The following is an 8,705-nucleotide window of genomic DNA, read 5'->3' on the forward strand; positions in this document are numbered from 1 at the left end:
TACCTTCGATCCCTTCTGAAAAGATAGGACTATACCCTAACTTACTGTAACAAAGGTACTACATTTACCACCTTGCCAAAACCATATTAAATTAATGACTCTCTTATCATATCATAGCTCTATAAATCATCAATTCATAGTTTCGACCTTCCCTAGGTAGTAGGGTTATACTTTACACCTTGCTGATACACACAGAGTATACTATTCTCACTAAGCTCAAAGCAAAACGTCTGTCGTACTGCAAAAACCATTAAAAATTCCATACCGAAGACCAGATGGTCTCACTCTATAGATGTCACCTTTACTTTGCAACTAATCCACAACCTTTGGTCTGATGGCAACTCTTGATGTAACTCGAGCTCATGCTAGGGTAACCGAGTTACTGACTGTAGTTACCACCTTACTGTGACCTTTCAATATTCTAGCTTTAGATCCCTAACCAGGAGTTCCCAACTCCTCTACAGATATAGAACTTTGTTCTGGCATAATTGTACCAAAACAGAAGCCATCCGCAAACACCCTCATTATGGAGCACCACGGGGATGCACACAACTCTACACAATAATCTCATGTCGATACTGTAATCTGCAGCTTACAGAGCAGACATCGAGAATATTGTATAATTACTACGATACATCCTGACAGACTAGGTCTCCTAATATCTTATCTCTCTTGAATCTACTATTATCATAAACTTACTCTAACTGGGTCATCCACTAACGACTGCCAGCAGTGGTATTGTTACACCTTACCCCTCCGTAAGGCATAACATGATCCCGTAGAATACTTAATGAACTACCGAACTTCACCTACCGATAACTCATTAAGTACCCTACAAGGGATTTTAAAACAATTTTCTTACATTTTGGAAGTGGTGAGCATTTTAGTGAATTAAAAACCATGTATTCAAAGCTTTAATACTAGTAAAAATTTTTGTCCATTTTACTTTTGCCGCAATTTTTATAAAAATTTTGATAGAGTTCTCTCTGTATTTTGAGAAACCAGTTCTTCAAATACCTGTAAAAAGCACTCCCAAAAATGTTTCACATCTCCCAACCTCCAATAATTCACAATTCAACTCAAATCAATTCATTCCAAAACAGTTCCACAATCCAAATCAAATTTGTCAACTCAGAATATTTAATAATTTCATTCACAAAACATAAAGCAGGAAATTCATATGTACAAATATTAAATTTACAGAAGAAAATCCAAAATAATATTATTACAATTTACTTACAGCTGCTCGACTTTATATTGATACATACAACATTTCCATATTTACATCAAAATTTATCTACAAGGGCATAAAATAATACCCGTACAAAAGATCAATGTAATCCTCGATTTAATGACTCACTCTCTTTGCTTTTCCTTGCTCTTATCTGCGACAGCAAAATAAGCCATCGCTGAGTATAAAAATACTCAGTGGTTCACAATAAAAATTTAAAATGCAATAAATAAATCATTCATTGCCAAATACAATTCAATTGTTTCTTAATCACATTTCAATAATGATCGAAGTTCATAATAACACCCTTTTATCAAATAATCTATTAAACACAGTTTAGTCAAACAATTTCATAAATACAGTGTTACCAAGTCATACACAACTTAAGCCATGACACAAAATTTCCGATCAATGTCGCGTTGTACACCACGACAAAGCAATCTACAACCCCATTGATCGAAATCAATGAGGAAGGTGGCTAGCTAGCTAATGAGTACTCATCCGATCTACAACCTCAACTGGCAAGCCAGAGAGGGAGGAAAATAAACGATCTCAACCCCATAAATGGAGGAGTAAATGTGATACTGTCATGCTAAGTGTGAACATAAAATCCATTTCAAACAATTCATTCAAATATTGCATATAAAAATCAAATCAATTTCCAAAGTTACAATTTGATCACAAGGTGGCAACACAAAAGTTCATAAATTCATACTGCATGCTAAATCAATTTTTCAAGGGTAAAATGCTTAAATAGGATTTATTGTGCACAAACCTTACTGGAGTCGCCTCTAGGCCTTGACTCAGTCTCTCCGAGCTTCCAAGTCTTTTTCAGCTGAAACACACAATTTCATAGTGCTTCAGTACCATAACTTAACATAAGTCCAAAAATAAATTTAACTTCACTTTAACTAGCTCTATTGCGTTAAATTCGACGTTCTCGAAGTTTTTGTGTTTCGGGTTACTATTCACTACACTATTCAAGTCAAATTGTTGACTTTTTAAGGATTAATAGGTATGGGAACTCCAACTTCACCCACATACCACATTTTGGTCATTAAACTTGTTGGTTTTGGTCATTTTCTCAAAGCTTAGGTCAATTTGGCAAAATTGCCAATTTTCGGTTTTGGTGCTCCGAAGTTGCACTGTTCCATTGGTCGATCTACTGTTGGAATTTGACAAAACGTCCTTCATAGAAAATGTTCCTTATTGTCTTAAGTGTATTCTCATTTTTGGATCACCTCAATCGAAGTTTTGTAGCTCAAGTTATGGCCAAAATAAGTTTACTGTTCACGTGCACTGTTCATACTGGTATCTTGGGTTCTGGCAAATTTTGATCCAACTTTGGTCAGTAATTTGATCAAGTTAAGTTCATAATTTGGTCTAACTTTCTTCATATGAAATATTCTACTATGCCTTAGGTTTCCATCGGTTCAAGAATCGCCTAAATCCGAGTTTTCTAGAGAGAGTTATAGCCATCCAAATATTACTGCTCAAATGAAAATCTACAGAGTTGCAGGTTTGATAACTCAACTTTGCTTAATAATTTGAATGGGTTAATGGCATAATTTGGGGTGATGTTCTTCATGAAAGTTTTAGATCTATATCTCCTCTACCCCTGGCCAAATTTCAGGTCAATTTGACCTGTCTAACTCGAGTTATGACCAAATGAATAGTTACTGTTCATTTGGTCAGTTTGATGCAGTGGCAGCCTGCTCTCATTTCACTTTGGTCAATTGTTTCACCAAGTTTTGATCAGTTTTTGGCCATAGTTCCTTAATGAAAATTGTGCTATTTTATGTCTATTTTCATCCCCAATTGGTGGCATATCTATTGGGCTTGTAAAATTTGAGTTTTGGTCCTTCAAAGTGGGTTTGGTCATGCTGCCAGCAGCATGACCATTTACCTCCGAATTTAACTTAGTTTCCTATCATTCCCACATAAGTTATTTGGTCATAATTGACCATTATTTCACTTCACAATAGGTCCAACATGCTATTTATGCATTTCTCCAAATTTTGGTTCACAATCCCTAGCATTCAAAACCCTAACTCATCACTTTCATGCATTTAACTACTTGTAATGGTTTTAATGTTAATCATTTAATTAAGTAAGGTTTCTAAACTCATTCAATTGCATCATATTCATGCAAACCATACTCCTCTCAAGCTGCCCAAAAATTCAGTTTGTTCTTCCCCATATTTTTATTTCATTTTAACACATTACAAGCTAATTCAACAACTAATGATGCATTTAAATAGAAAAATAAAGAGTTTAATATACTAACCTTTCTCAAAGCTTCAAAACCCTATCTTAACTCTTCTTTCTTCTTGTAATCTCCTTCTTAAGTTGCAATAACAAGTTTTAGGGAGGTTTTTAAGGGAGTTATTAAGGTTGAGTGGAGGAATAAAGCTTGAGTGCAAGCTTTAATGAAAGATGGGCAATGGTGAAATGAAGAAGAAAGTGGGGCGGCAAGGAAGATGGAAAATGAGGTTTTTAATTTTTTTTTTCTATTTATTTTTTTCTATTAGTTCTTTAATTTAATTCTCGATTCCAAAATTTTCTTTTCTCCGATTTTATTTGTGATTAGGTCAGAGTCACTCGGGGTCAATTGACCAAATTGCCCTCGCCAAGTTCATCCGGTTTGCAAATAATCCAATATTTCTTAGGCTCCTGACCTAATTATTTGACTGACTTAACAGTTCTTTTTCGTGATTTTCTCTTTTCCATTGTGTTCATAAGGATCCTAAGGACCATGGCGTCACTTTACGGTTCGAAATTTGAGTTTAAAATGACTTCGTAGTCTTTCCCGAGGAGGTCACTCATCGCTGTGACTCTCGGCTCGTTTAACCTCTTATGTTCTGTTTTTCTTATTTATAGTTAACTAATTAAACATTACTAATTATTTGTGTTTATAGCTTTTCAAATTGTCTTAAGTGTGGCCCTAATCCCATTAATTGTCCGGACCGACACCGGTCACCGAAACAGCGAAATATACCAGGCTATACCAATAGGGGTGTTACAATTCTCCCCCCCTTAAATAAATTTCGTCTCGAAATTTTACCTGGTATCAATCTCCGAACAGCTGTGGATTTTGTCTCCTCATGTCCTCCTCTCGTTCCCAAGTAGCTTCTTGGCCTGAATGATGGTTCCACAGCACTTTTACCAATGGTATCTGCTTGTTCCGTAGCTGCTTCACCTCATAAGCCAGAATCTTTATGGGTTCTTCTTCATATGTGAGGTCTGGATTCACTTTTATTTCTTCTACTGGTAGTACATGAGATGGGTCTGATCTGTACCTCCTCAACATGGACACATGGAAGATATTATGTATCTTCTCCAACTCTGGAGGTAGTGCCAATCGATATGCCAAAGGAACCATTCTTTCCAGAACCTCGTATGGCCCCATAAAACGAGGACTTAGTTTCCCCTTTCTGCCAAATCTCATAATCCTCTTCCAAGGAGAAACCTTGAGGAAAACTTTCTCACCCACTGCATACTCAATATCCCTTCTTTTCAAATCAACATAGGACCTTTGACGGTCTGATGCAGTTTTAAGTCGACCCCTGATCACCTTGATTTTCTCTTCAGTCTGTTGAACAATTTCGGGTCCAATCATTTTTCTTTCACTCACGTCATCCTAACACAACGGGGTTCTACATTTCCTGTCATACAAAGCTTCATATGGAGGCATCCCAATGCTTGATTGGTAGCTGTTGTTGTAAGCAAACTCAATCAAAGGCAAGTGTGTATCCCAACTACCCTCAAACTCAATCACACAAGCCCGTAGCATGTCCTCCAAGATCTGAATTACCCTCTCAGACTGGCCATCCGTCTGTGGGTGGAATGCAGTACTGAAGTTCACTCTAGTTCCTAGGGCTCTCTGAAGACTACCCCATAATCTAGAAGTGAACCTAAGATCTCTGTCTGACACAATGGATACTGGCACTCCATGCAGTCTCACAATCTCATCAATGTACAACCTGGCCAATCTGTCCAAGCGTAGTCCATCGGATCGGCGGAAAATGAGCAGACTTAGTCGATGCCGACAATGACCCATACTGCATCATGACTCTTCTGTGTCCTCGAAAGTCCCATTACAAAATCCATCGTTATTCTCTCCCATTTCCATTCTGGCACTGGTAGTGGATGTAACAACCTAGTGGGTACTTGATGCTCTGCCTTTACTTGCTGACAAGTTAGGCATTTGGATACAAACTCTGCCACGTCTCTTTTTAAACCCATCCACCAGTAATGCTCCTTTAGCCCTCTATACATTTTTGTACCACTAGGGTGCATGGCAAAAGGAGACTCATGTGCTTCCTTCAAAATGATCTGCCTCAAATCAACATCATTAGGAACACACATTACGCTCAGTGTAGCGAGAAACCATCATCTCGAATGAGAACTCGGTTTCTTGCCTGTAGGACTTCTTCCAACGACGATACCTTTCATCATTACGGCGACCATTACGATCTGATCAATCAACACTGGCTGTACATGCCATGCAACTGCTGCCTGCCCATCATCATTAATCTCTAAACTGGCATGTAATAACCTCAACTCATGTACCAAAGACAAAGGAGTAACCCGTAGACTTGCCATAGTCTTGCGACTTAGGGCGTCAGCTACAACATTAGCTTTCCCTGGCTGATAGTCTATCAGACAATCATAGTCTTTTATCAACTCTAACCATCTCCTCTGTCTCAAATTCAACTCTTTCTGGGTGCCCAAATACTTCAAACTCTTATGATCTGTGTAGATGTAACATTTCTCCCCATATAAATAATGTCTCCAGATCTTAAGAGCAAACACAATGGCTGCAAGCTCCAAATCATGTGTCAGATAATTCCTCTCATGCGGTTTTAGCTGGCATGATGCATAGGCAATGACATTTCGATCTTGCATCAACACACAACCTAACCCGTTGTGAGAAGCATCGCTGTAAGCTGTATATTCTTTACCCGGTGTAGGTAAAGTCAGGACTGGAGCCTCTGTCAAACATCTTTTCAATTCATCAAAACTCTGCTGGCATTTGTCCGTCCACTGAAATTTCACATCCTTTCTAAGTAGCTTGGTCAATGGAGATGCCAACATGGAGAATCCCTTCACAAATCTACGGTAGTATCCAGCTAAACCCAGAAAACTGCGAATTTCTGTGACATTTCTGGGTGGCCTCCAATTAAGGATAGCTTCAATTTTGCTAGGATCTACCTTAATACCCTCTGCTGATACTATGTGTCCCAAAAAGGATATCTCCTTCAGCCAAAATTCACATTTCGACAATTTGGCGTATAACTGTTCCTCCCTCAAAGTCTGTAGTACAATTCGCAGATGTCTATCATGCTCTTCTGCATTCCTCGAATAGACCAATATATCATTAATAAATACCACAACAAACTGGTCGAGGTATGGTCTGAAGATAGTGTTCATCAGATCCATAAAAGCAGGCGGAGCATTAGTTAACCCGAATGGCATGACCAAGAACTCATAATGGCCATAGCGGGTTCTGAAGGCAGTTTTAGAAATACTCTGCTCTTGTACTTTCAGCTGATAATAACCTGATCTCAGGTCAATTTTGGAGAACAATTGCACCACTCAACTGATCAAACAAGTCATCAATGCGGGGCAATGGATATCTATTCTTTATTGTCACCTTATTCAACTGCCGATAATCAATACACAAACGGAGAGTGCCATCTTTCTTCTTTACAAACAACACTGGCGCTCCCCAAGGTAACACACTAGGGCGGATGAAGCCCTTGTCAAGCAGTTCTTGCAACTGCACTTTCAATTCTTTTAATTCTGCAGGTGCCATTCTGTATGGTGTTATGGAAATTGGGTCCACACCAGGCATAACATCAATTTCAAACTGCACTTCTCTTTTTGGAGGTAATCCTGGCAATTCTTCAGGAAATACATCCGGAAAGTCACATCTGATAGGAATGTCCTCTAATGCCGACTCCCCACTTGGGTGTCTATCACATGTGCCAAGTCGCCACACCCTTTTCTAATCATTTTCTGGCCAATGCAGTGAAATGATGTTTGAAGGCAATAACTGTCTCTCCCCATGTATTACTACATCACCATACCGAGGAGACCAAAAGTGACTATCTTGATCTCTGATCAATCATGGCGTGATGCCTGGCTAACCAATCCATGCCCAAGATAATGTCATAATCTCTGAAGGGCATTTCAATTAAATCAGACAGAAAAGTGTGTCCTTGGATCACCAAAGGACAATTTCTATATAGCCTATTTACCCTGACCTCCTGGCGTAATGGACTAGTTACTAACACATCATAGTCCATTGGTACACACTGAATAGCAGTAGGACACATCACACTAGCACTAACATACGAATGTGTGGAGCCAGGATCAAATACCACATACACATCTTGGTCAAGGATGGAGAAAATACCAGCTACAACATCTGATGTTTCAGCCTCTTCCCTTTGACGCATGGTATACACTCTGACTGGTGCGCCACTAGGTACTGGTTGGTTAACAGTGCTCTGACTTCCAGGGGTGTTACCAGGACTCCTACCTCTGCCTCTACCTCTAGCAACTGATGGTGACCCTCTAGGTGCAGAGACTTGGGTTGATCCTTCAGATGTGGCAAAAGATCTAGACCGGCGGAGACTAGTGCAATCCTTAGCGAAATGTCCGCTTCCTCCACAGTTAAAACATGCACCAGTAGCCTTGAAACAAACCCTACCATGAGTTCTATCACACGTTTCACACTGCCGAACCGATAGAGATCCTCGAGAAGCTTGTTGGGTCGGCTGACCAGACCGAGGTGGTCTTTGGCTAGAAAATCTGCCTCTGCCTCTATGGGAGCTAGATCCCCCAAACTGTTTCCTCTTGCCAGAACCACTTTCAAATGCTTGTCCAGTAGTCTTTTCAGCCTTCTCTTTCTCTTGTGAACCCTTCTTCACTGCCCCTTCGGATTCTATCCTTTCTAATTCCAAGGCTTGTGAGATCAATTCAGCAAAATTCTGATGTCTGAAACCCACAACTTGCATTCTCAGACTCTGCCTTAGCCCGGACTCAAACCTCTTGCATCTGTCTCTAGCGGTGGAGACTAAGCTTCCAGCATAGTGGCTTAGCCTTGAGAAATCTCTCTCATATTCTGCTACAGTTCAGTTCCCTTGTTTCAAACTCAAAAATTCTTGCAACTTCATATCCACATATGCATCAGGAACCCATTTCTGTCGGAACTCCCTCAAGAAGTCTGACCAGGTTAACACAGATGGCTCTACTGGGCTGTGGGGGATGGTCTTCCACCATTCATAGGCATCCCCTTGTAATAAGGAAACAGAATATTCGAACTTCATCTCTTCTGTGCACTGCAGCTTTCTGAAAACTCGTTCCATTCTTTCCAACCACTGTTCTGCCTCCAGTGGATCCATAGTGCCTTTAAACTCAGTGGCCCCAAATTTCATCAATTTTTCATACTGCTGAGCTGAGGGCT

This window comes from Hevea brasiliensis, chromosome 9 (assembly GCF_030052815.1).
Source record: "Hevea brasiliensis isolate MT/VB/25A 57/8 chromosome 9, ASM3005281v1, whole genome shotgun sequence".
Classification (NCBI taxonomy): Eukaryota; Viridiplantae; Streptophyta; class Magnoliopsida; order Malpighiales; family Euphorbiaceae; genus Hevea; species Hevea brasiliensis.